Here is a 27308-nt window from a genome sequence, read left to right as displayed (position 1 = left end):
CAAATATTCTTTTTTTCCCTTTGGAACCCCTGCCAGAGCTCTGTCTTCTTTAGCTAGTGAAGCCATTCAACATTAAATATAAATTAGGTTTGGAAAGTTTGAGTCTGCAGGTGGTAGCTTATTTATTTAACCTAGAACAACTAATATCAATGAAAGGCCCTGATATTTTGAATGGCCATTTGTAGTTCTTCAAATGTCTATTTTGGTCATTTAGTGAAAAGAGCATGTAATTGAAAGTGGACAGATTTATTCAAATACAATTAATATAGTTTATATGAAGTAAAGGGAAAAGAGAAGGCATAGTTTGCATCCTTTTGGTCTTTGACTATCTTAAGCCATTGCCTATACGTAATCTTATCATATCCTATTACAGCAAATGCTTTATACGTCCCTCTTCCCCATTGGATGGTGAGCTCCTGCAAGACAGATTATTCCTCATCCTGGGACCTCTGGCTAACAAAGGAAAATGTGGCTACGGTTCAAACTGCAGGTAAGAGAATTCGATAATCTTAAAGAAGACTCATTAGAGGAAAAACACAGGAATGCTAAAGTCTCAATCTTTCTTTTCTTCTCACAAAACCTCTCCTGTTATGAGGCGTATAGGATTCCCTCTCTCCCTCTAAACAATAGTCCATCCCACAATTGGAATTCAGTGTTAATAGGCCAAATAAAGCCAATTGCACAGCTATCCTTCTAAAGACATTCTTTGGGAGGGGCTGTCATGAGGGATGCACTTTTGGAGGCCAGTCTCATATCTTTATTGATTAATCATAATGGGTGGGTATTCTGTGATTAACATCCTGTATTTTTTTAAAATTCGTTTTTCATCAGCAAACCCTATAACTCTATTCATATGTTACTTTTAAATTATTGTCTTTAGCTTACCTCTCCTAAACCCACTTGTAGTGCTGTTGTTTGAATTAGGGTGGGGTGGTGGAAATGGCAAAAACTGGAATGACTCAAAGATATCAATATTTAGCAGACAAAATCAAGAAAAATGGAGGTGATAAAGGAGAAGGTGTCAAGAGTGACTTCTAGGTTTCTAGCTCACACAACTGGGTGGATGGTAATACTCACTGGGGCAGAAGATATTAAGCTAAGTGCATGTTAGGGACTGGAAGTCCATGAATTTATTTTTGGATATATTAAATTTGAGGTACTTCTGACATACCTGCAAGGAGATGTCAAGTAGCTGTTGCAAATGTTGGCATAGAGCTCAGAGTAGGGTCAGTAAATGTAAGTAATTAATTAGCTAGCTAGCTAGTTAATTAAAAATAGCATTATGGCATTTGAATTAATTTATTGATAAATGGTTGATATTGATAATTTATGAGACCTTACCATTATTGGTAAGAGCTCACAATCTTCAGAGAGACAGGCATATATGTGCAAAATATACAAGAAGTTACTTAGCCATACCATAAGTATTGTAATAGAGGAATAAAGCAAACATCATGAGGCCATATAGAAGGAAGCAAATAATTCTGCTGAGTGGTGAGTCTGGAGTATAAAGATGAGAAAAGGTAATAGAAATCATGAAATTTTAGCTGGGTCTTGATAGAACATTGAATAGTGTCCTTCTTAACTGCCTCAATAGTACATTCTCAGAGGCATTAAGCTCATGGCATACTTGAGGACCAGCAAACAGTCCTTCTGGGAAGAATATAATCAGGAGAGATATACTTTTCCTACATCTCTAATTGCTGCAAAGAGGAACCATTGAAAGCACTACTCATCAATTTTTCTCTTTCTGATAATCTTACATTTAGTAATTCAACCAATTCTTTCATTTCAACAAAATTAGGTTAATAAGCGTCTATACTCAATTCTTTCCTCTTGTGCCTGCACTATGTCTGTGTAAATATTCTGTAGTTTTAGGCAGTATCTGATATAAAATGCCCATGTAGTGCTTTGGGAGGCTTGTTATCACAGTGCATGATTTCCAGTAGGAGAATCATGTACTCCTGATAATAAAAAAATATAGGTGTGCATTCAAAGGACAGTTCCAGAAATAATTACTGCCCAATAAGAACAAGGTAATTTTACAGCTGTTGTGTCAGACTTGGAGATTCAACCTTGGTGTTTTGATTGTTGAAAATGAGATATGTTTAAAGAACACTTAGACTGAATGCTCATGTAATGTATTCCATCAGAGTGCCAGAGACAATGAAGATCAGAAGGCAAGTAGATTAAGAAACACCAAAGGGACAGTATGAAAGCCACATAGGAAACTCTGAATACAAATGAAAATCTTCACCTTCACAGTAAACTACACAGAGGAATTCATAGATTAAAAATCTAAAAATCCAACTGAATCTTTGTTAAAGCATAACCTAAACATCTAATTGTTACTAATTTTATTGCCAAATATGGATGAAATAATAAAATGTATGATTAGCTATTGCACCAAAGAATGGTACAGAGATTAAATAATAGTTAATGCTTAAGTTAGATGTACTTTCTCTTTCTGCCTTTGAAATTTAAGAAAATTATAAAGACTAGATGTTACATAAATGAGATCTCTCTGGGAAGAAGCTGAATAATTAGGAAGTGAAAGGATAACATTGTGGGTTCTTAAAAGGCTAAAGACTATTAAAATTGACATATCACCAGTTCCAAGCATCATACATCAAGGAATGGTAAGGAAGTGAGAATGGAAATTAGAAAAACTTCAGACAACACTTTCTTCTTAAGTGTGTTTAATTCAGGAAATATACCAGGGGAGAAAAAAGATGGTAACAAAATGCTTGAATTTAACTTACAACCGGAGAAAAATGTAAATGCACAGCAGAAAGGGATGCAGCAACTGTGAGATTAAGCAATGATTTATGTGGCTAAATGAATGAAACTTAGAGGTGCTATAGCATTCAGGAGACAGCATATGTGGGTGAATGGTTTAGGTGACATGTACTCTCTCTAGTTTTTGTGCCTGCATTAGCCAACCCAATTCCCTTAAAACACTGAAAGTTTTAAAAGTATGTTGGGAAAAACAGACTTTATGCTTTACTTAACACTGACAATTTGAAATACATGTTAATTGTATCTACTGTTTTTACTAGCTTGGAATTTTTTATTGAATTCCATATTTTAAAATCTTTGCAAGTTTACTATGGTGATATACTCTTTCATTTATGTAGCCCACTGTAATGGATTAAATTTTTCATAGTGGTTTTCACTACGCTGTGAAGTGGTAGGCATGACTGACGTTATTGATCCCCTCAGAAAAAATAGGCTCAGATAGGTCTAATGGTTTTCCTATCTCAGACAATTTATTAGTAAAAGTCAAGATTATTCACTAATTCAGAGTCCTTTTTACAGGACTGCATTATAGATTTTGGGGTCAGAAGAGCATAAAAATTAGATGCATTTTAAGTTTTCTTCAGGACATGTAAGCTTTTTTTTCATCAGAATTTTAGAATGTGGCCATATTTGCTCTCTCTGAGCAGGCAATGAAGATTGGATTTGGAGAAGACATAGGAAGAATTTCCTGGCTAAACTGTGTGAGCATGAGAGTGGATTCTTGAGTAACATTATTTTTTCCTCAAATAGAACACGCATAGTCTTTTAACTGACTTGAGAATGCAATTTTGGGTAAGATAGCTGTAGAGCTTTCTATCAATAATATGGCCCCAGGAGGTGCTCTGGACCCTTTAAGAACTGCATCTATCTGAGGCTACAGTATATATATAGATATAACTTATACTACTTTCCTTTTCAGCAGTACTACAGAAATAAATTTTCCTTACTGTTAAATATGCCAGGGGTTAGAAGTATAAAGCTGAACTAGATAGGTCTCAGTTCTCAAAACCACATATTTCTAAATTCTCAATGCATTCTTCTTTTCCTCCCCCCATGCTTTTTTTCCCCTTTTACTTTTTAAAGGTTTGTTAAATTTAGAGACATAATGGTGGGAAAGGACTGGCACAAATGGGATGTACTGCTCACCAGGAACTATAATAATAATAGATATACTTTAAGAACTACTTCTACATTTCAAGCACTGTGCTATACTTGTGAAACATTCACAGCAACCCTATTCAATGGGTATATAAATATCATCATTTCTTAATGGAGAGAATTAGGCTTAGTGAGGCTAACTGATTTATTCAGAGTTGGGTGTTTGAATCAAGATCAGTCTCCATTGTGTTGCAGTACAGAAATTAGACATTTTAAAAGGTTGCACAGCAAGATAGAATGACGGATCAATCTTGGATGAGGGTAGATGGCCACTGAGTCAAGACCTTAGAGGGTAGCATTAATCTCTGTTAGTTCCTAGGAGTTCAGTCTGGTCTTCAGCTTTTTAAGGTCAAAAACTCAGTTTTGTTAGTGCTTAGACTTTACTGAGCAGTTGTCTGCTGATACATGTTAACCAAATTGACAAGAGATTGACATATGTAATAAAAATGCAAACTTATAATTTCCCATGTGAAATATGACAGGTGGATTGGATATTTGCATTGGAGTGACCAGTAATGATCAGAAGTTTCTTCAAGCAAAGGAAATCAAAATAAGATGACTTAGTCATATAATTCAAATAATACCAGTGTCGGATACTCTTAAGTCTCTCTACAGACAGTAACATATACATATGTTTCTGTTGTAAAATGATACTTGGATTCTTGAAAAACTCTGTTTCCTGAAAAACTGTGTACTAAAAATTATAGTATTATGGGCAAAATGGGGTTGGGACAGATCACCCAAAACCTATGTAATTGTGTATCCAGAACACTAACAAAAACAATAATTGGTACCTTGAGAGATTACTTGGATAACTTGGGAAGGCAGCTCACAATGGCTTCAGTTTGCACCATGAGATACTATAAATGCCAGGAGCAACTGAGTGTAAATTGTGACTTGTGGGCCTGGGACAATGCAGATGGAAGCATAACTCAGAGTCACTATGTTTGCCACAATGGGGAGTACAACCTAGTACAAGCCTAGACCAAGGGTGGCGGTACATTTTACTGGGGAAGGTGACCTGGGTACAGGGGCTCATTATCATTCTAGTCTCATAATTCCAGCTCCACATGGCTAGAAAAAAAGCATTTGTAAAATATCACATTTCTGTTACGTTAACATTATTCCTGTATTTGCCACTCACATAAGAGCTGCTTGGTGTTATAGAGGATGTATCGTAGCAGAATGGTCTGCCTATGTTTGTACCCTTCCCCCTGGGAAGTTCTTGGGTTGGGTATATTAAATTGCCTCAGTGATTCTCCTTTTATATTTATACCTGACTACTGGCCAGTTCTTCATTTTAATTGATACGTTCTTAAGCTATGTGTAGTATCTTAATGAGTATCCGTGTACCTCATTGTCACCCTCTTTAGATGGAAGAGAAATGGAGTTACCTAGAACCCTAGAACTCTGCCAGTCCCACTGAGAAAATCCTATCACAACATCCATAGCCCATGTTAACCAGTCTTTGCTTGAACTCTTATAGGGATGGAGACCTTAAATGGTCTATCCTTTCATCTACTTATAAAAACCACATATGCTCATGACATTTCTAAACTTTTGAGTGTTTGGAGAAGACATAATATATTTAAATGAGTCTTTAGCTTAAGAATAAATTGAATAGAAAGAAATTTCTGATTCTAAATATTGAGATACTATGATGAGATTTATTTGGATAATATATGTAGAATGGTCAGTGGCCCTCGGAGACATCTTTTTGGATATGTCAGTTTATCATAAGGAAGGCTCATCTACAGAACTGGTGAAGGAGGATGATGGGGGCAATGAAAATTTCACTGAAGTGTATTTTTACAAAATTAATGACTTGTAAACTTCTCAAGCAGTTAATGGTAATTGTTTTATGAAGAATCTTAAAAATAAGCTAATTTTTATTAGATGTAATTTTACATCTAATTTGTACATAGAGAAATTTAAGTTGACTAAACCTTATGATTTAAGTCTTTTGTAAATTATAGTAACATATTTAAGATGGATACTGTATATTGTAATCTACTTTCCGTAAGATGTTATGGAAAAACCTGGATGAACTTTTTGGCCAAATCAATATTTAATTTTGCTTTCAATAACTTGATTCCTTGACCCTCTTAAATACCATGTGTCAAGACTTCTTTGTTAGTCAAAAAGAGCAGAGCCGTAAGTAATAATTTTTAATGTTAGAAAATATTTTTACTGAAAAAGAAATCATTTTAAAATATTTGAGTCTAGTAAATAAAATAAAGTTAGAGATAGAAGAAAACACCTACAGAAGTAATTTTCCTAATGACCCTGGTCCCTGACAAATGGACTATGTAATAAAAAGCCATTAATATTGTTGTTGTGATTTATAATCTTGCAGTGTTTCACAGAAGAGTAGATAAAGATTTACTGCAGACAGTGAGGGGAGACCATGCCTTAGTAAAAAGCAAATTCCCATCATGGGTTGGAAGCTAAATAACCAATATATTTTCATGACTGAAAGATATAACTTATAAAGTGATCCAGGAAACTGGGCATAAACCTTCACACAAGAGTTTGGCTTTAGAGCTAATATGTTAAAAAATTCTAAAGGAAAGAAAACTATATAGCAATATACACATTGAGGAATGTGGGAAGTTCTGTGAGGATCTCAAGATTCAACTGTTTAGCTTCCTTCCACCTCTTCTTGGCTTCTTTTCTCATAATAAGCTCACTTTTATCTGTTAATACCCCTGTCGACTTTTTCATTTATTCTCCAGATTATCAAATTACTGACTTTTTTTTAGCACCTTCTATGAAATAGGTATAGAAGTATTTTCTAAAGTTAAATAAAAAGTTTAATGTTAGTCACTTCTCATCGTTACCAGCATATTCTTATTTTTGAGGAGTCAGTGTTGGAAGGGGAAGGGGTGATGGTTAGAACTACAGGGATTGCAAAGTTTGCAGAGATTCACAATTCAATGCCATAAACACATACGGAATTTTGACTAGATATTATACAACTGTCCCCTCACATTTTTTTGATCTGCAGTACCTAGCAAAGCACTTTTCTTCTAGGAGGGACTTTGACAAATAATTAATTATTGTAAGTGATGATTGGTAAAGTCAGCTGTGTTGTTTTCTTTCCTTTTTTAAAATACAGAAATACCAAATAAAAGAAAAAAAATGCCTATAATAATTTTTGGAGAATAAATTATACTTCATTCTCTAACTGGTTTGTTGAACATAAATGACTTGTAAATTATCATCAAAATGCAATTTCTTCTTGAATTTTTATTGATCCTCAATCCTTTTTTTCAATGAGGGTGAACTTCTCTGTCCCAGAATGAAAAGTTTCAGTAGGTCCTAGAGTTTTTACGTTTTGACAAAAATAACATACAGCTCTAAAATTGCTTCAGTAACACAATCCTGATTCAGGAATTAGCATGAACTTTGTAATGATCAAAGAACTGAAGCTTCTCTGTGTTAAATATTCTTCCCTCCTGCTTCTCCACTGGCTTCAAACAGGAAGTCTATAGATAACATGGTTAGTAGCTCTTCTTTATCCTTCCAACTTGTTTGTCTCCACCCTTCAGAAATGGTTAACTCTTTCCCAAAGTCGAAGTTTGAGGGTGGTGCATAGAGAGGGAGCAGGAGTAGCCAGTTTTTTCTTAGCTAGGTGTCTTTGTGCTCACTGGACTGCTAGTTAAATTTAGTACCACTCTGTGGGGATGCAAGTGATTAAAGCTGAATGTCTCATTGTGTGACTTGGGATTTTTGCAAGTTCCCTGGTGGGCTCTTTTTCTTGCAATTTAGTTGACATCAGTGAATGCACCATGTGCAGAGTGGAGTTCCTTTCTCTGTCGTGGACAGCTGGCAGTACAACTTCATACCCTTCCTGTTGAAGTCTCCTCATATTTCTGGGCCACCCCATTGCGCAGAACCCAGAAGACTCATAATGCATGTTTTTTCCATTGCCAAACAGTATGTGGAAAATTTCCATATATCCCTTTTCCTGACAAACTCTAGGAGTACAAGCAAATCCCATTATCAGTCTCCTTGGCCTGCTTCCAAAGCAGGTAGTTAGCTTTTCTCTTGTCCTCTAGATTCTTTTCAGGTAGGCCAACCCCAGTCCACAATCAGCCTCGAAAGGGTCTGATGCCAGTTTTATGTGTCTAATTGCAGAAAATTTATCTCAGCTCTGTAGGTGGTCCTTTTGAAGCCCCCTTTACCAGGATTTGTGTTAGAAGGTTGCATCATATGTATCTGGAGAGGGAGACATAACTCAAGAAATCTGTCCACTAGTTTTAGGTTTTGTTGTTGTTTTTTCATTTCCTCTCTCAGACACCTTTTACACCCTTGAGCTTAATGAAGGATCCAAGAGATGTAAGCAACTTTCTTTTCATCCAGTTCGTCAGTTTTTCATGTCTTTTTAATATCCTTGGTTTGATGAGGGGACCAAGAGATGGGAAGAGATTTTAATTCATCCCTTCTGTTAATTCCTCATATGGGGTTGGAGGTATACCTTGTCATCTCTCTTACTGGTTTCTCTGTTGAAATTGAGGAAAGGAAGAGATTCATTCTGGTATTTTTTAACACTGCAAACATAGCAGTTATTAAATGTGTTGTAAATATTGATATACAAATGAGTTGATTCAACCAAGGATGACCATGTTCTAGAGGGCGTGCGTTCTTCTTACTCATGGTTATATTGCCAGTAGCTAGTACAGTGCCTGGAATGTATGAATATTCAAAAATAATAGTAAAAACAAAATTTCTGCCCACATTTCATGGCTTTCACTTTGATATGGTCTGATCAGTGATTGTTTTTTCTTCTCAGTCCAGCTAACTCTGAGCAAGGCTTTATAGAAGGGATTCCTAAGTTAGTCTTGAAGCAGATTGTGGGTGGTGGTGGTAAATATATGTGGAAGCAGGTTTGGAAGGAGCATGGTGTACATTTCAGGCCAAGAGATCAGCAAGTGCCAAAACGTGGGGAAGAACACGTTGGGGCCCTTGGATAGTGCTGGAGTGTGTGTCAGAATGAGAAAGCAGGGGGTCAGATCGGACAACACTGTGGGGGTTTTATATGCCACATTGAAGAGTTCGCATTTATCTTTAGGATAATGGGGGGATTTTGAAAGATTATAAGTGGAAAACATGTTAATTGGGAGTAAAATATGTTTTCATCAATTTATAAATGAAGGACTTAAAGAAGAAAATTCATTAATTTCAAGAACAGTATATTTTGAAACACTCATCATCAAATCAAAGATTTGTGTTTCTCCTGGTTACATATGTACAGCTTTGAATGGACCTTCACCATTATCAAGGAGTTATAATTTTCTGACCTTCAGTTTTAGAAAAAAAAGAAATTCTTGCTTAAAATAAGGAAGTGCATATCTTCTTTAGCCATTCATCTGTTGATGGACACTTAGGTTGCTTCTATGTCCTGGCTATTGTAAATAGAGCTGCAATGAACATTGTGGTACATGTCTCTTTTTGAATTATGGTTTTCTCAGGGTATATGTCCAGTAGTGGGATTGCTGGGTCATATGGTAGTTCTATTTTTAGTTTTTTAAGGAACCTCCATACTGTTCTCCATAGTGGCTGTAACAATTTACATTCCCACCAACAGTGCAAGAGTGTTCCCTTTTCTCCACACCCTCTCCAGCATTTATTTTTTGTAGATTTTTTGATGATGGCCATTCCGACTGGTGTGAGGTGATACCTCATTGTAGTTTTGATTTGCATTTCTCTAATGATTAGTGATGTTGAGCATTCTTTCATGTGTTTGTTGGCAATCTGTATATCTTCTTTGGAGAAATGTCTATTTAGGTCTTCTTCCCATTTTTGGATTGGGTTGTTTGTTTTTTTGCTATTGAGCTACATGAACTGCTTGTATATTTTGGAGATTAATCATTTGTCAGTTGCTTCGTTTGCAAATATTTTCTCCCATTCTGAGGGTTGTCTTTTGGTCTTGTTTATGGTTTCCTTTGAAGTGCAAAAGCTTTTAAGTTTCATTAGGTCCCATTTGTTTACTTTTGTTTTTATTTCCAATTCTCTAGGAGGTGGGTCAAACAGGATCTTGCTGTGATTTATGTCATAGAGTGTTCTGCCTATGTTTTCCTCTAAGAGTTTGATAGTGTCTGACCTTACATTTAGGTCTTTAATCCATTTTGAGTTTATTTTTGTGTATGGTGTTAGGGAGTGTTCTAATTTCATTCTTTTACATGTAGCTGTCCAGTTTTCCCAGCACCACTTATTGTAGAGGCTGTCTTTTCTTCATTGTATATTCTTGCCTCCTTTATCAAAGATAAGGTGGCCATATGTGAGTGGTTTATATCTGGGTTTTCTATCCTGTTCCATTGATCTATATTTCTGTTTTTGTTCCAATACCATACTGTCTTGATTACTGTAGCTTTGCAGTATAGTCTGAAGTCCGGGAGCCCGATTCCTCCAGCTCCATTTTTCTTTCTCAAGTTGCTTTGGCTATTTGGAGTCTTTTGTGTTTCCATACAAATTGTGAGATTTTTTGTTTTAGTTCTATGAAAAATGCCATTGGTAGTTTGATAAGGATTGCACTGAATCTGTAGATTGCTTTGGGTAATATAGTCATTTTCACAATGTTGATTTTTCCAGTGCAAGAACATGGTACATCTCTCCATCTGCTTGTATCATCTTTAATTTCTTTCATCAGTGTCTTATAGTTTTCTGCATACAGGTCATTTGTCTCCTTAGGTAGGTTTATTCCTAGGTATTTTATTCTTTTTGTTGCAATGGTAAATGGGAGTATTTCCTTAATTTCTCTTTCAGAATTTTCATCATTAGTGTATAGGAATGCAAGAGATTTCTGTGCATTAATTTTGTATCCTGCTACTTTACCAAATCCATTATTTAGCTCTAGTAGTTTTCTGGTAGCATTTTTAAGATTCTCCGTGTATAGTATCATGTCATCTGCAAACAGCGACAGTTTTACTTCTTCTTTTCCAATTTGGATTCCTTTTATTCCTTTTTCTTCTCTGATTGCTGTGGCTAAAACTTCCAAAACTGTGTTGAATAATAGTGGTGAGAGTGGGCAACCTTGTCTTGTTCCTGATCTTAGTGGAAATGGTTTCAGTTTTTCACCATTGAGAATATGTTGGCTGTGGGTTTGTCATATATGGCCTTTATTATGTTGAGGAAAGTTCCCTCTGTGCCTACTTTCTGGAGGATTTTTATCATAAATCAGTGTTGAATTTTGTCGAAAGCTTTTTCTGCATGTATTGAGATGATCATATCATTTTTCTTCTTCAGCTTGTTAGTATGGTGTATCACATTGATTGATTTGCGTATATTGAAGAATCCTTGCATTCCTGGGATAAACCCCACTTGATCATGGTGTATGATCCATTTAATGTGCTGCTGGATTCTGTTTGCTAGTATTTTGTTGAGGATTTTTGCATGTATGTTCATCAGTGTTACTGGCCTGTAGTTTTCTTTCTTTGTGACATCTTTGTATGGTTTGGTATCAGGGTAATGGTGGCCTCGTAGAATGAGTTTGGGAGTGTTCCTCCCTGTGCTATATTTTGGAAGAGTTTGAGAAGGATAGGTGTTAGGTCTTCTGCAAATGTTTGATAGAATTCCCCTGTGAAGACATCTGGTCCTGGGCCTTTGTTTGTTGGAAGATTTTTAATCACTGTTTCAATTTCAGTGCTTGTGATTGGTCTGTTTATATTTTCTGTTTCATCCTGGTTCAGTCTCGGAAGGTTGTGCTTTTCTAAGAATTTGTCCATTTCTTCCAGGTTGTCCATTTTATTGTCATATAGTTGCTTGTAGTAATCTCTCGTGATCCTTTGTATTTCTGCAGTGTCAGTTCTTCCTTCTTCTTTTTCATTTATAATTCTATTGATTTGAGTATTCTCCCTTTTTTTCTTGATTAGTCTGGCTTATGGTTTATCAATTTTGTTTATCTTCTCAAAGAACCAGCTTTTAGTTTTATTGATCTTTGCTATTGTTTCCTTCATTTCTTTTTCATCTATATCTGATCTGTTCTTTATGATTTCTTTGCTTTTGCTAACTTTGGGTTTTCTTTTTTCTTCTTTCTCTAATTGCTTTAGGTGTAAGGTTAGGTTGTTTATTTGAGTCGTTTCTTGTTTCTTGAGGCAGGACCATGTCTGGTGGTGTGTTTTGGGGTGTCTGTGATCTAATTATGATTTTAGGCAGCCTCTCTGCTAATGGGTGGGGTTGTGTTCCTGTCTTGCTAGTTGTTTGGCATAGGGTGTCCAGCACTGTAGCTTGCTGGTCGTTGAGTGGAGCTGGGTCTTAGAGTTGAGATGGAGATCTCTGGGAGAGTTTTTGCTGTTTGATATTACATGGGGCTGGGAGGTCTCTGGTGGACCAACCTCTTGAACTCGGCTCTCCCATCTCAGAGGCTCAGGCCTGATACCCAGCCAGAGCACCAAGACCCTGTCAGCCACACGGCTCAGAAGAAAAGGGAGAGAAAGAAAGAAAAAATAAATAAATAAAATAAAATAAAGTTATTAACATAGAAAAAAATTGTTAAAAATAAAAAATGAAAAAGTAAAAAAGGAGAGGAAGAAAGAAGAGAGCAACCAAACCAAAAAACAAGTCCACCAATGAATACAAGCACTAAAAACTATATTAAAAAACAAAGAACAAAGAAAAAAACAAAATGGACAGTCAGAACCCTAGGACAAATGGGAAAAGCAAACTATGCAGACAAAATCACAGAAAGAAGCCTACACATACACACTCAGAAAAAGAGGAAAATGAAAAAAAAAATATAAAAATTTTAAAAAGGAAGAGAGCAACCAAATCAATAAACAAATCTACCAATGATAATAAGCTCTAAATACTAAACTAAGATAAACATAAAACCAGAAACAAATTAGATGCAGAAAGCAAACCCCAAGTCTACAATTGCTCCCAAAGTCCACTGCCTCAATTTTGGGATGATTCGTTGTCTATTCAGGTATTCTGCAGATACAGGGTGTATACAGGGTGTATCAAGTTGATTGTGGAGATTTAATCCTCTGCTCCTGAGGGAATCTGAGGTCTTCTGCCAGCGTTCAGTAGGTGTTCTGTAGGAGTTGTTCCACATGTAGATGTAGTTTTGATGTATTTGTGGGGAGGAAGGTGATCTCCACATCTTACTCCTACGCCCTCTTGAAGGCACCCCCTTCAGCTATTATTGAAAAGTTTATGCCTAAAGCAGTGTTGAGGATGTACTATGAAAATAGAGTATGGGAGACAAGTAGGCATCCATCGTTCTGGTCCAGGTGAGAGAAAATTGAGGTCCTGAGAAATTGCAGTCACAGAAGAATTGGAGTGGAAGGGCAGATTTTAAGTCAGAGTAAGGGTGCAGATATAACAGGGATTGGTGATCACTTGAATGTGGAATGAAATAGAGAGGGGATTTGGGATAACCCTTCCATTAGGATTTAGGATGGCATAGGCTTTTTTTTAGCTGTTTTCTGCCAACTGTGAAGAGGCAATTTATAAAGAAAGCAGTTGCAAAGACTTCAGAATTCTGGAACCCCATATTCCAGTCTTTTGTTCTCTGCTTTTGGTAAAACCATTTCCTTATTGTTAATTGGAGAATAGCCACACCTGTCAACAGAACTTTCATGATCAGACTGCATTCTTAATAGTTCACAAAGACACACATATTCTGAAGTAAAGTTTTGAAAACTTGGTTGAAGTAAAGCAAAACTTCTGCATCCAATTTAAATGCTTATTAAGTTGAATTGAATAAGTAATTCAAGGGAAGTATATGATATTGTTTTCAATATTAAAGTTATATTTGAGGCCCAAGTAGACCAGCCTTTAGTGTGACCTGGAGCTGTCCAAGGTGGTAGTACAGTTCAAGAACTGGAGCTGACAGAAAATCCCAATTTGGTCAAATCATTTTTTATTTATATTTTTTCACTTATTATAAAGCAAGTTGTTAGGAGTATGAAGAGTATTCCAAAGAGGAAATAAAGGAATATCTTTCTTTTATGTAGTTTAATGACAGAGGATTGATAATCTAATTTAGTCTTGCTTTAAGTATTTCAGAGTTTGTGTGTGGGTGCATGCATGCCTGTGTGTGTGTGTATTCCTAAATTTGATTTTAAGATAATTTTTTAAAAGTCAACTTTTGAGTTTATGGTTTAGCAAGTGTTTTTTTTTAACTGGACTTTTCTCTCTTTGCAGATCTTTAATAGTGTGGCATAACTAGTATTTTTTTAAGTTATTGTTTCAAGTCCCTGACATTTAATTTTACTACTGTCCTTTTCCTCTGAGAAGGTAATGGTTATATGGTACCTACTGTTCCTTGGGCAGATCAAGTGTTTCTGTCTCATTAGAGGACAGTCCTGTGGTATTTCCAAGAGGCTATTTAAAACACTAGTTTATGTTGGAAATTGTGCCTTTTTGAATACCAAATATCTTTATGATAATGCTGTAGGCTCTGCTATTCTTCATGCATTTCAGTGACAAAAATGGAAAATTAGTGCATTGATCTTGACTTTAAAAATGCATTCCTTTTGCTACTTAATGATATTTTCCAATGGATTATCTCTTCTGGTTGAAATGTTTATTATCGTTCATTGTCTAATTTTTTAGATTAGACTTTAGGATGTTGGTCTAGAAAACATTGTAGAGATGACTGAGTTCAACCTCTTGAAATTCAGATGAAATCATTGGGGTCCAGAGTGCTCAGTGAGGCGTTATTTCTTAGTCAACATTGTCGACCCAGAGCTAGAACTTCAGTGCTCTGGAGCACAATCCAGTACTTTTGCCAGGTTGGGTCATTGATATAAAAGATCTACAACTGTTGGAAATTGGAAGGTCTACATTCTGTTTTATGAACTTAATTATTTGCTAAAGTGATCTCTAGGCTTGGAGACCAAGCTGCATGGTTTACTGAATTTACTATGTGTACCACAAAAGTGAGTTTACAGATCTATCAGTCTCAGTTCCTTCAGCAGCCACTTATTGAGAAGCTACTGTGTGCCTCCTCTGGGGCAGTTGTAAAAATAAAAAAGATTGAGTTTCTGGTTTTGAACTGTTCATGAGGGAATCTGACACAAATACAAATGACTCCAAAAGAATAGGCTGTCTAGATGTTATAGCAAAAATTAAAAACAGTGCTATGGGCCCATGGAAGAAAAAGCTAATTCTGTCTGGGCAGAGTGAGACCATGAAGGATCAGTAGGTCTTGAGAGTTAAAGAGTAGAAATATTGGTCTTCTAAGGAAAATAAATATTGTGAAGCAAAGGAATAGAGACTCCAAAAGGCATAGATGTTTTTGAAATAGTACATTTTTGATAGGGCTTTGGCAAAGAGTGTCCAGGGACTAGAAGGAGAAATGAGGTGACAGTGTGAAGAATTTTACATGGAATGCTACATTTTATTCTGAAGAAAATTGGGGATTATTGAAGGTTTTGATAAGAAAAGCAGATGAAAAATCAACTTGCTTTGATTTAAATGTTTTCCCAGGTTTTTTGAAATCATACAGCCTAAACTATCCACGTTTACAAAAGATCACTACAGTCCCAGATTTTTTGTTCACTTGCCAAATCCTTTTCTACTCAGATTCAAGACCCAGTTTATGTTGCATGTATTCGATGTTTTTCTTGACCCTCTGAGAGTCAGCTCTTCTCATTTCTATAACTTGTAAAGGTTTATACCACTAACAAATAATTTAGTACCTGACACATGATAGTTGTTCGGAAAGTATATGTCAAAATTAGAAGTTGTTGCTCAGATTATTTTTACCCGTTGCAGTGTCAGTGTTTCATGCTGCTTTTCCAATGACTAGCATTTTACTATTGTACTCGTTAATGGTTTGTGAAATAAATTCGTGCACAAATGCATGATTTAATAAGTGGATAAATGGGTCTTCTAGGGTTTTGAGTATTTCCATACAAATACATTGTTTAAAATCAGCTTGCTCATAACTAACTATTTTTAGGAGCTCTAAATATTTTGGTATCATCTCCCAGCTCTGTAATTTCAGAATTACAGAGGTAGCGCCTCAGGGTTCAGACACTTCAGTTGCACCAGTGGAACCCTCACTTTCTTTAGTTTTGGATGTTGCAACAGTGGTTCTCCTTTCATAATTTTACCTTTATGCCACTGTGGAGATGTTTTAAATATCCTTTTATTTAGGTGATAAGGACCTGTAACATCCTGTCAATTTATTATTATGTTTCTGTTGGGTTTTTTGATGCAAGGTGCAGGATTAATCTAATCCTGTGTCCACTAACGCTACATAACCCTACCATCTCCTTATGCTTGTGCCCTGAGTTAGTCTCTTGACAATTTGCAAATGCTACATTGTTGTGCTATTTATTTATCTACTTTTTGATTCAGTCTCTGTCCACAACTAGATTGTAAGCCCCATGAAACAGGGACTGTCCTAACATGCTCTTGAAGCATGTTCCCCAGAATAAGATGTAAGATAAATAGGAAATGAGAAAGAACTCTATTTGTTCTTCAGGTCTCTCATTCTCACTTTCACAAAGGAGGAAATTCAATAATAGAACATCATGTTTTTGTTGTTGTTCGTGTGGTTGATGCCACTGTTGATGACATGAGAAAAGCTCTGGCTGAATCCCCCTTACCATGGAACTTGTCTAGTGAGTTGACTGTGACTTTACCTCAAGCAGTGAGAAGCCAGTATGAGGTTATCAGTATATGCTCCATGGAGAGTTGTGCTTTACAGATGAAAGTAAAGCATCCCTGCTCAACAGAAAGCAAATTATTTCAGTTATCTAAATTAACAACATATCCAGGTTTCTCCCAGGCAAATAGTTGTTATTTGGGGACAGTGGTGTGGATATTGTCGGATAACATTTAGATTAAAATTTAAAGTGGCACAGCAACATACCTACATAGTCCCATGTCTAGAAAGTAATTATCGGCTAAATCACACACATGCTTTTAGTTTTTAAAATGAATTTAAGCTTATTATCTATGCACTGATGCTTTTACCTGTAAGGAACCATAAGCAATATCCTTTGGACATTAAAGAATTAATGGTAAAACATTTTTGAAAGGTTTTGTGTTTTTGAAATATGTCATTTTTTCCCTGTAGGTAGAGGGATTCACAAAATACCTGAAATAATTTGCTTTGTTTCCTAAGGTAACCATTTTTACTGGTGGCTTTCTGACTTACGGCCAGTCTTTTTTGCCAGAATATCAAGGTTTCTTGAGGACAAAAATAGGCTCATATCAGCCAGCAGAAATGTTATTTGGAACTGCAAGTGACCATTACCACAGAAAACATAAACCACTTATTAATGCTTGCAACACAACAAGTAACACAATGATTTCATAAGAGATTGCTTTTTCCATACAGATGGAAGTTAATAAAAAGAGACAGCAAAAAGAAGAGGAAGGCAGCAGAATGTTATTGCATAGAAGGTATAGTTTTCAGGAAAAAAATATTTAGGAGAACACCAGGAGCATTGGAATATACATATACAGAGAGTTGAAAAAGGAGGGTAAAAATAATATATAAAAATGACAGAAAGAGCTAAAAAAAAAAAAGGAAATGAAGGAAGGAAAGTACAGGAGGAATGGGAAGCAGGATTTAAGGATTTGCTACAAGTTACCAAAAGCATAGTCATAGTTGTAGTCTAGTGGACATTATTAAGTTCCAAAGGGACATTTTAAGTTCTTTGAAAAATTAATAAGGGGAGGACAGAAAAGAGGTCAAGATTAAGAGACAGAGTCCGCAAAATGCTAGGACACAATGCAGTCAATATGTAATTAGCAGTTTGTGGTTTTTTTTAACTTTTTCATTAGCCTTTTAAAATAAATTTACCTAATATATAATTAGATAATTTCAAATTACTCTGTTTTGTGGTTAAATTCCACTTAAGGAACTGTGACCTGATATTATATGTAGGAGAATCATATGTATCCAGGTGGATTGTAGTGACCATCTGATCACTGGATGGATGCCCATGACTGGACAGATTATTGCTGATTTCTAGCTGCACCCACACCTTTTCCACCTTGTAAAAAAGCACAATTGGAGAAGGCCTGCATAATTAGTAACCTAACCAATTTTATTCTATTCTGGCGTCTTTATTTTATTTTTTTTGGTTAAATAACTGATACTTTATTTGGCATCTAATTAATCTTTGAGTTCTTTGATATATTCGATTTTGCTAAAGAGCTGAACCACAATTAACTGAAATTTAGATCCGTTTGTATTTTTCTTTTCCTTGAGCACTTACTATGATTCTGGATAAATCCATGAGTACAAAAAGTGCATAGAAGATTGGAACAAACTAAAATCACAGCATCTAGGGGGCATGAACTGAACATGTGCTTAGCAAAGATTTGTTGAATTGAAATACATCTCAGAATTGGAAGGGACTTTAGGGGCCATTTGTTAATCCAGTTCTATCCTACTTTATGCAAATGATTTTTAATGCCAACAAGCAGTGTTCAAGAGATCAGAGACGATCTGTAAGTGAGTAAAGATAGAACATATAAAATCGCCTCCTTCCACCCCTTTTTTGTCAACCCTTATGGGAAATCATTGGTTGTTAATTTTTAAAATAACTGTGCTCTTGATTTATTCCTAAAGACATAGGCTTTTCTGTTTTGAAGAATGTTACTTTCTCTTTTCTCTTTTGGTCCCCTAAATATAAACACTTCCACACCACTGTTTCAAAAGATAATCTAAACTTTATGAGGATGAGGGCAGGGGCAGGAAGAGAGTTTCTGAAAGGAATATGTATTTTCTGTTTTCCTAAGATATACTGGGAATAATGTAAAATTGGGTAAGAGAAACTGGATGAGTAATGTCAGGTAACACATTTAATTAAGAAGTAGGACATATAGCACAAGCAATATTTTTTGAACACTGATTTACTGAAAAATAAGCAGCTATTCATTTAGCACTTACTAAATGCCAGGCCTTGGACTTGGTGCTTCAAAAGATTATCTTATTTAACCTTCACTTAGTCCCATGAGGGCGGTATTATTTTCCCCACTGTATTACTGAGAAATGTATGATTAGAGAGAAGTAACATGCTTCAAGCCAGACAAGTAATTTATTACAATTTCAATCAATAAACATTATTTTTTGCAATTCCCTGTCATTTGGACCATGTAATAATTGTGACAGGTTAAAGATGACATTTTATCATTTTAAAGATGATAAAAGGAAGAAGAGGAGTAAGGAAGGCAGGAAACAAGCTTTTTTTTAATGTAAACGGAATTTTGATGGGAAATTTAAATCACTCCTGTTTATTCAGTTGATAGGATAATTTGAAAGTCATTTCATCTATTTTTGTAATAGGTTCTAAAGATCTCTCTTAGGCAAGTTTCAAGTAAAATTTATAGGACTAACTTAGATTATTATGTGATGTGGAAATAAACTGCATTTATAAATATTTTGTAATTCATGCTGTTCACTTACTTCCAGAGTTGGTGTAATTAGTTTCAATTGTTGAGGTTTTACTCTAGTAGTTACCAGATGAAACTTTTCCTTTTTCATACACAAATACACATGCACACATACACAGGCACATGCTTTCATTTTCCATTTCCCATTTCTTAGTTCAACATCGTTACATTACCTTACACATTCTTTTTACTCTATTGTAATGTCATCCAATAGCAAGGGAAATGAGAAGAATGTCACAGAGGTTTTTTTTTTTGGTTTTTGGTTTTTGTTTTGCTTTAGTCACATAAAACTAAACTTAACATTTTTCTTCTTTTATGTTTGTTGGATAATTAGAAAGACATCGTATAATTGATTAAGAGCCATATGTGAGCCACGTCTTTATAAGCATATGCTAGAGCAGAAGTAAATTGCTAAATATAACAAACTACAAATTTCTTTCCATTAATGTAGTACACTGAAATAAGACTTTATTTTGGTTTCAGGATTTATGGAAGAAAGAAAAGTGAACCCAGATTTCCTGTGTGTTTGAGGCTGAAATAACATGTCCTCTTGGACACTGGAAAATTGCTGTTTAGAACTGATAGCCCCCATAGCAGTCAGTGAGACAACTTTCTTGTAGTGCTTTAAAAATATTCCAAGGTAATTTTCAGGATAGAGTTTTGACCCATTACAGTTAAAATATATAACCCTGTTTGCTGTTAGCTTTGCCATTCTTTCCTGGTTATACCATATCAACTTCTAAGGCTCAGTGGATGAGTCTTCCCTCAAGTATGATGTGACATCTAAGATAAATCTGGCCCAGAGTGAGGGGGAAGGGAGTGATACATCTTTCTACTTTCTACTATAATCTTTGTTGAATGCCCTCCAACTAGTATATGGCTTTGCACATTTTCCACATCTGGAGATATTTGAACTTGCTAAACATTTTCATAAAGTCAGTGAAAAAATAACTAGTTCCTGGGGAAAACTCAGACTTGTCTTTCAGTGTACATGAAAGAGTCATTATTGATTTACTGCAGACAGCAACATATGAGAAACTCACAGTCAATCAACAGTGACATTCCCTCATGTCTACTCACTTCCCTGAAAATTTCTTTCACCTTTTCACTTTTATTGAAATCTCAGGTTTTCCTCTGAGTACGCAGCTGCTTCTAAAGTAATCTCAATCCCTTTGCCACACTCCTCTACCACTAAGTCTGGCAGTGGAAAAGCCCTCTTTGCTCCTAATTTTCAGGACATTCTTTTTGTCTACCAATAACTCATTCTCACGTTCAGCTGATGCCCATGCTTTCTTCTTCACTGAGAAGATAAAAGCAATTACAAGAGAGCTTCCACGTGCTTGCACTTCCTTATCTAAACTACCAACAGCATTTGTACACATATACTTTGTCTTTCTACTTGTTTCCATAGAATTCTCTGTGTTCCTATTTAAAACTAACCTCTCATAGATTATTCCAATCAGCATTATAACATGGTGCTATATCTAATTTTAGATATCAGCAAAAACAAACATGTCTGATGCCATATCCTCCTCTAGGTATACCCAATTTCTCTTCTCTTCATAGCAAAACTCCTAGGAAGTCTTGTTTATATCTGTTGTCTCAAATTGCTCTTCTTCCATACTTTATTGAGTCCATTAGGATGAGGATTTTGCCACCATCTGTCTACTGAAACCACTTATCAATGTCATCAATGATTTCCATTTCTAAAGACTATGAATAATTTTCAATTTTCATATTACTTAGCCCATATGAAGCATATGATAATTTAGTAATTTAATAAATCTTTCTCCTTGAGACATTTTCTTCACATTGTTTTCAGGACAATATCTTCTTCTAGTTTTCTTCCTGTCTCATGAACTACTTCTCAGTCTATATTACTGGTTGTCCCTCAGTTTATTAGCTCTAAATATTTGAGGCTTAGTGGTCCAGCTACTTCTCTTGGTGATCCCCTCCAGTTTCACCGGCTCAAATACTGTCTAGATATTGATGATTCCCAAAATGATATATTCAGTCCAGACCTCTCTAATGGACTCCAAATACCAACTGCCTACTCAGCAACTCTACTTGGATGTCTAATAGACATTTCAAACTTATCATGTCCAAAATCAAATTCCTGATCTCCTCTCCCAGTGTTTTTTTTTGCGTCTCAGGAGACATATTTCTTTCCAGTGGCTTAAGTCAACAACCTTTCATAACCAATTTCTAGTGCATTCACACATTGTATTAGCCACCATCGACATTAACTTAGTTTTTTATACCACCTGGTCTCTCTACTTTTTCCCTTAACACTGGAAGTAAATTCTTCACACAGCAGCCAGAGTCGTCCTATAAAGACAAATGTATTTCATGCCCATCTGTGCTTAAAACCCACTAAAATCTTCCCATCCCACTCAGAATCCAACAAACCACTTACAGGGATCCACATGATCAGGCTTCATTTTCTGTTAGTCTTCTCCTTGCTCAATTTCCTTGTTCCTAGTCTCCTTGCCCTTTCCCAAAATTGCCATGTATGCTCTTGCTTTTCTAAATATGTACTTAAAACTTTCTCTGCTTGGAATTCTCTTCTCCCAGATATCTGTGTAGTTCACTCCCTCACCTTCTTCATGTTTTTGCTCAAGTATCACATTTACTGTGGAAACTATTTGTCGCTACCCCGCAACATGCCACTGCCTCTCTTCTTTGTTTTGTTTTTCTTCCACATAATGTATTACTTTGTGACATATATTTGCTTATTTGTTTGTTTATTATTTTTTATTAGTCTGTAGTGTTATGAGGGCAGAGATTTTGTCTTGTTGGTCACTGCTATATCTTTAGATTCCAGATAGTTCTAGGTACATGGCAGACATTCTAAAACTACATTGAAAATCTTTCACAAGTCCCTAGTGATGCACATGTCATGCAATCAGTGACTGGCTCCAAACCTCTATAGCAGGCTTACCTTAGTCATTTTGTTGCCTTTGTTGCAACATGGCAACCCATTTTACATGTTTTGAACTTTGGGCCTTCAATTTTAACATTATGATGGGGTTTTATTGTATTTTGGGAATGAATAGACGAAAAGAAGAAAGAAATTAAGTGAAAAAGGAAGGAAGGAAGAAAGGAGGGGGAAAAGGAGGGAAAAGGAAAGACAAGAAAGACAGAAGAAAGAAATTCCTCTTAGTCCAAGATGAATAAGCTTTGAATCATGAAAAAAAAAACTGGTCAATAGAATTTTTTTTTTTTAATGAAGAGGTTTTTTTTTTTTTTAATAAATCTATGTATTTATTTATTTATTTTTAGCTGTGTTGGGTCTTCGTTACTGCGCACGGGCTTTCTCTAGTTGTGGCGAGCGGGGGCTACTCTTTGTTGCGGTGTGCGTGCTTCTCCTTGTGGTGGCTTCTCTTACTGTGGAGCATGGGCTGTAGGTGTGCGGGCTTCAGTAATTGTGGAACTCGGGCTCAGTAGTTGTGGTTCGTGGGCTCTAGAGTGCAGCCTCAGTAGTTGTGGCGCACAGGCTTAGTTGTTCCGTGGCATGTGGGATCTTCCCGGACCAGGGCTCGGACCCATGTCCCCTGCATTGGCAGGCGGATTCTTAACCACTGTGCTACCAGGGAAGTCCTTGGTCAATAGAATTTGAAATCAATGTGCAACTTGACTAAAAATTTAAGGTGATGCTAAATCGCAGACCGGTTTAACTAAGCCAAAATCATCTAGTAACCAGATGAAAATATAATACATCATTTACTTAGGGGAAACTATCCTGACAACAGACTTGTGACCAAAGGATTTACAATAATTTTAATAATTGAGTAATAATAATTTTCACGCATGGTGGTGGTGATGCAATCCATGATTCAAAGAATCTTCAGTCACGACTTTCATGGGAGCCCAATCAGCATGAAATGGACAAGGCAGGGACAGATAATCAAAATAAAATTGTAGAGATCTTGGGGTACGGTATGTGTTGGGATTCTCAGTAATTTCTGTTTTGATAATTAAGATAGGTAGATGGTTACAAAACTAGCTTGGTAGATAGAGATGAGATTAGATAGATATAATACAGAGACACTTGGATATATAGCTATATAGATTGTTTTAACTTTTATTACTGTGATGACTAATTTTAAGTATCAACTTGACTAGGCCATGGGGTGCACCTGTATTTCATCAGACATTACTTTGGGTGTGCCTGTGAGGGTGTTTCTGGATGGCACTAACAATTGAATTGGTAGACTGAGTAAAGCAGATTGCTCTCCCTGATGTAGGTGGGCCTTGTCCAATCAGTTGAAGTCTTAAATAGAACAAAATGGCTGAGTAAGAGAAAATTCCTTCTGCCTAACTGCCTTTGAGCTGAGATGTCAATTTTTTTTCCTGCCTTTGGACTCATACTAAAACATTGGCTCCTTCTGTGTCTTGAGTCTGTAGTCTTTTTGACTGGAGCTATACCATTAGCTCCCCTGGGTCTCCAGCTTCTTGACTACAAATCTTGGGAATTATCAGCCTCCATAATCACATAAGTCAATTCCTTAAAATAAATATTTTTACATATGATGTATGCTGTATTATGTACACATATATTTTTTATATAAATATATGTTTGTGTATACACACACATACATCCTATTGGTTTTGTTTCTCTGGAGGGCTCTAATGTAACTACATTTTGTTTTGTTTTTTGTTTTGGGTTAAGGTAATTAAAGTCCAGAAATATTTAAAAATCTGGTCAGGTTAAGTCTTAGACCCTTTAGGTAGTCATTTTTCTAAGAATTTAATGCCACCAATAGTTCTCTTTGTTTTTCATCTGCATCAGCTTCTCTTACTTCCCATATGATTAGCAGCAAAAGAGCTAAGTCACATTAAAAACGTTCTTTAGTGCTCACATGCTCTTTTACATCTCTGTGACTTCATACAGGCCTTTTAATGGAATACCCATCTTTTTCCTTTCATTGCCCAGCTGGTCTTCCTTTAAGCATCACCTCCCTCAGGAAATTTTCTTTTATGTCCCAGTCTACTGAAGATGTCCATTCTCTATGCCCTACTTGCATCCCATACAAGTCACTGTTATAGGACATATTACAGTACTACAATTATTAGTATACCTATATGAGTTCTCCAGTAGAAAATATTAAGATCTTTTTGAGAATAGTAACTGTGCCTTTTTAAAATTGCTTTTGTCTCCCACTCCTAGAACAGTGTCAGGTATGAGTATTTGTTGAAAGAATTATTACAGTATGAATGCCAATGAACTACTTTATCATGTGTGATATTTAAGATCATTGATAATCATTCATTTCTGGACTAACTATTTTCTCATATTACAAATTTTCTTAAAGCTAAAAACAAATCTCAATTATTTAAAATTAAATTAGCAAATTCAACAACGTTTTTCTTGACTGCATGTAAAAAGGGTGGATCCTGCTTATAGTATGTGGAATGTTACTAAGCAATCATCATGTTTGACTGTGCCTTTATCTGTGTAACATGCATTGGTTCTCTAAACAAAATTGCTTTCAAAATCAGCACTGAAGACGTGCCAATGTCTTTAGTAAATCAAATTTTACTGATGAAAAAGAAGGAGCTGTCATCATCATTTTACTGAATCATTCATTGCTAGAGAGTTTGTATTTTCACCATAGATTATAAATCCAGGACAAAGAATCTGGAATCAAATGCTTTTAAAAAGTCCTATGCTGGCAAAGACATGAAATGAAATCCACTCAATTCTTAGGTTGAGGGTCAGATTCTATAGGCAGATTTTACCTAACAACAACAACAACAAACATCACTTTGTGTCTTATAAATATCAACTAGGGGACACAGTAACCTATCATGTAATTCAGTTAGGGTTATGTGTAATCTAGTAAGTCTTCTTTAGTAAGCGATTTTTACTTTCTATACTACCTTTATAATTTTTAGACCTCACTGTAATTTCATATCTGTGGTCTTTCTAATCTTAATATTCACCAGTACAGACTGTAGCATTATTTGGCTTACTTACATTTTGTATTTACATATTAATTATTATCATCTAGACTAATGTATTAGTTTCCTGTTGCTGCTACAACAAATTACCATAAACTTAGTGATTTTAAACACACAAATTTAGTATCCTATGGTTCAGGAGGGCAGAAGTTTGAAATAAATCTTATGAGGTTAAAATCAAAATGTCAGCAAGGCTGTATTCCTTTATGGAAACTCTACAGAAAAATCCATTTTCTTGGCCTTTCAGTTTCTAGAGGTGGCTTGCATTGCTTGGCTTTTGGCCCCTTCCTGCATCTTTAAAGTGCTTCTTTCTCATCTCTGCTTCTGTCATCTTCTCTTCTTTTTCTGACTCTGAGCATCAATCCTTCCTCTTATAAGGACCTTTTTTTGTAAAAAAAAAAAAAAAAATTGTATGTTTTAAAAAAATTTTTTGATTTATATTGGAGTATAGCTGTTTAACAATGTTGTGTTAGTTCAGGTGTACAGCAAACTGATTCAGTTATACATATACATATATCTATTCTTTTTCAAATTATTTTCTCATTTAGGTTATTACAGAATATTGACCAGAGTTCCCTGTGCTAAAGAGTAGGTCCTTGTTGGTTACCTATTTTAAATATAGTAGTGTATATAGGTCAGTCCCAAACTCCCAATTTATCCTTCTCCCCTACCTTTCCCCTTTGGTAACCATAAGTTTTTTTTCTAAGTCTGTGAGTCTGTTTCTGTTTTGTAAATAAGTTCATTTGTGTCATATTTTTGATTCCTCATATAAGCGATATCATATGATATTTGCCTTTCTCTGTCTGACTTACTTCACTTAGTATGATAATATCCAGGTCCATCCATGTTGCTGTAAATGGCTTTATTTCATTCCTTTTAATGGCTGAGTAATATTCCATTGTATATATGTAACACATCTTCTTTATCCATTCCTCTCTTGATGGACATTTAGGTTGCTTCCATGTCTTGGCTATTGTAAGCATCACTGCAATGAACATTGGGATCCATGTATCCTTTCGAACCATGTTTTCTCCAGACATATGCCCAGGAATGGGATTGCTGGATCATATGGTGGCTCTATTTGTAGTTTTTTATGGAACCTCCATACTGTTCTCTGTAGTAGCTGTACCAATTTACATTTCCACCAACAGTGTAGGAGGGTTCCCTTTTCTCCACACCCTCTTCAGCGTTTATTGTTTGTAGACTTTTTAATGATCACCATTCTGATTGGTGTGAGGTCTATCTCATTGTAGATTTGATTTGCATTTCTCTAATACTTAGCAATGTTGAGCATCTTTTCAAGTGCCTTTTGGCCATCTGTATGTCTTCTTTGGAGAAATGTCTATTTAGGTCTTCGGCCCATTTTTTGATTGGGTTGTTTGTTTTTTGATATTGAGCTGCATGAGCTATTTGTAAGTTTTGGAGATAATCCCTTGGTTGCCTTCATTTGCAAATATTTTCTCCCATTCTATAGGTTGTCTTTTCATTTTGTTTATGGTTTCCTTTGCTGTACAAAAAAGGGCCTTTTTGATTACATGATCCCATCAGAAAATCCAGGATAATCTTCCCATCTCAAGTTTCTTAATTTAGTCAAATCTACAAATTGCCTTTGGCTATATAAGGTAACATATTCATAAGTTCTGTGGATTAGGATATGAACATCTTTGGGAGGACATTATTCTGTCTACTACAGTCCATATACTTTTTCTTCTTTCTATATTTAGCCACATAAAGAATTGTAACTCAGTATTAGAAAATATCATTAGAAGTCATAACTCAATAAAAAAACTTTCTAATAATTATTTTTGATTAAAAATAGTCTAATTACTTGAATACTATCCTACTCCCCAATATTAGAAACACATAGACATAAGCTAGCTAACCATCCATCAGTTATGTTATAGAGGAGATTTTTGCCTTTATGCAGAATTAAAATAGATGGCCTTTATATTTCCTGTAATTCTAAGAGTCTCTTCAGTTTAACTATTGTCAGATAAAGACAGTAGATATACAATGTCGTT

Source organism: Eubalaena glacialis, chromosome 3 (genome assembly GCF_028564815.1).
Source record: "Eubalaena glacialis isolate mEubGla1 chromosome 3, mEubGla1.1.hap2.+ XY, whole genome shotgun sequence".
Taxonomy (NCBI): domain Eukaryota; kingdom Metazoa; phylum Chordata; class Mammalia; order Artiodactyla; family Balaenidae; genus Eubalaena; species Eubalaena glacialis.
This window is presented reverse-complemented; position numbering follows the sequence as displayed.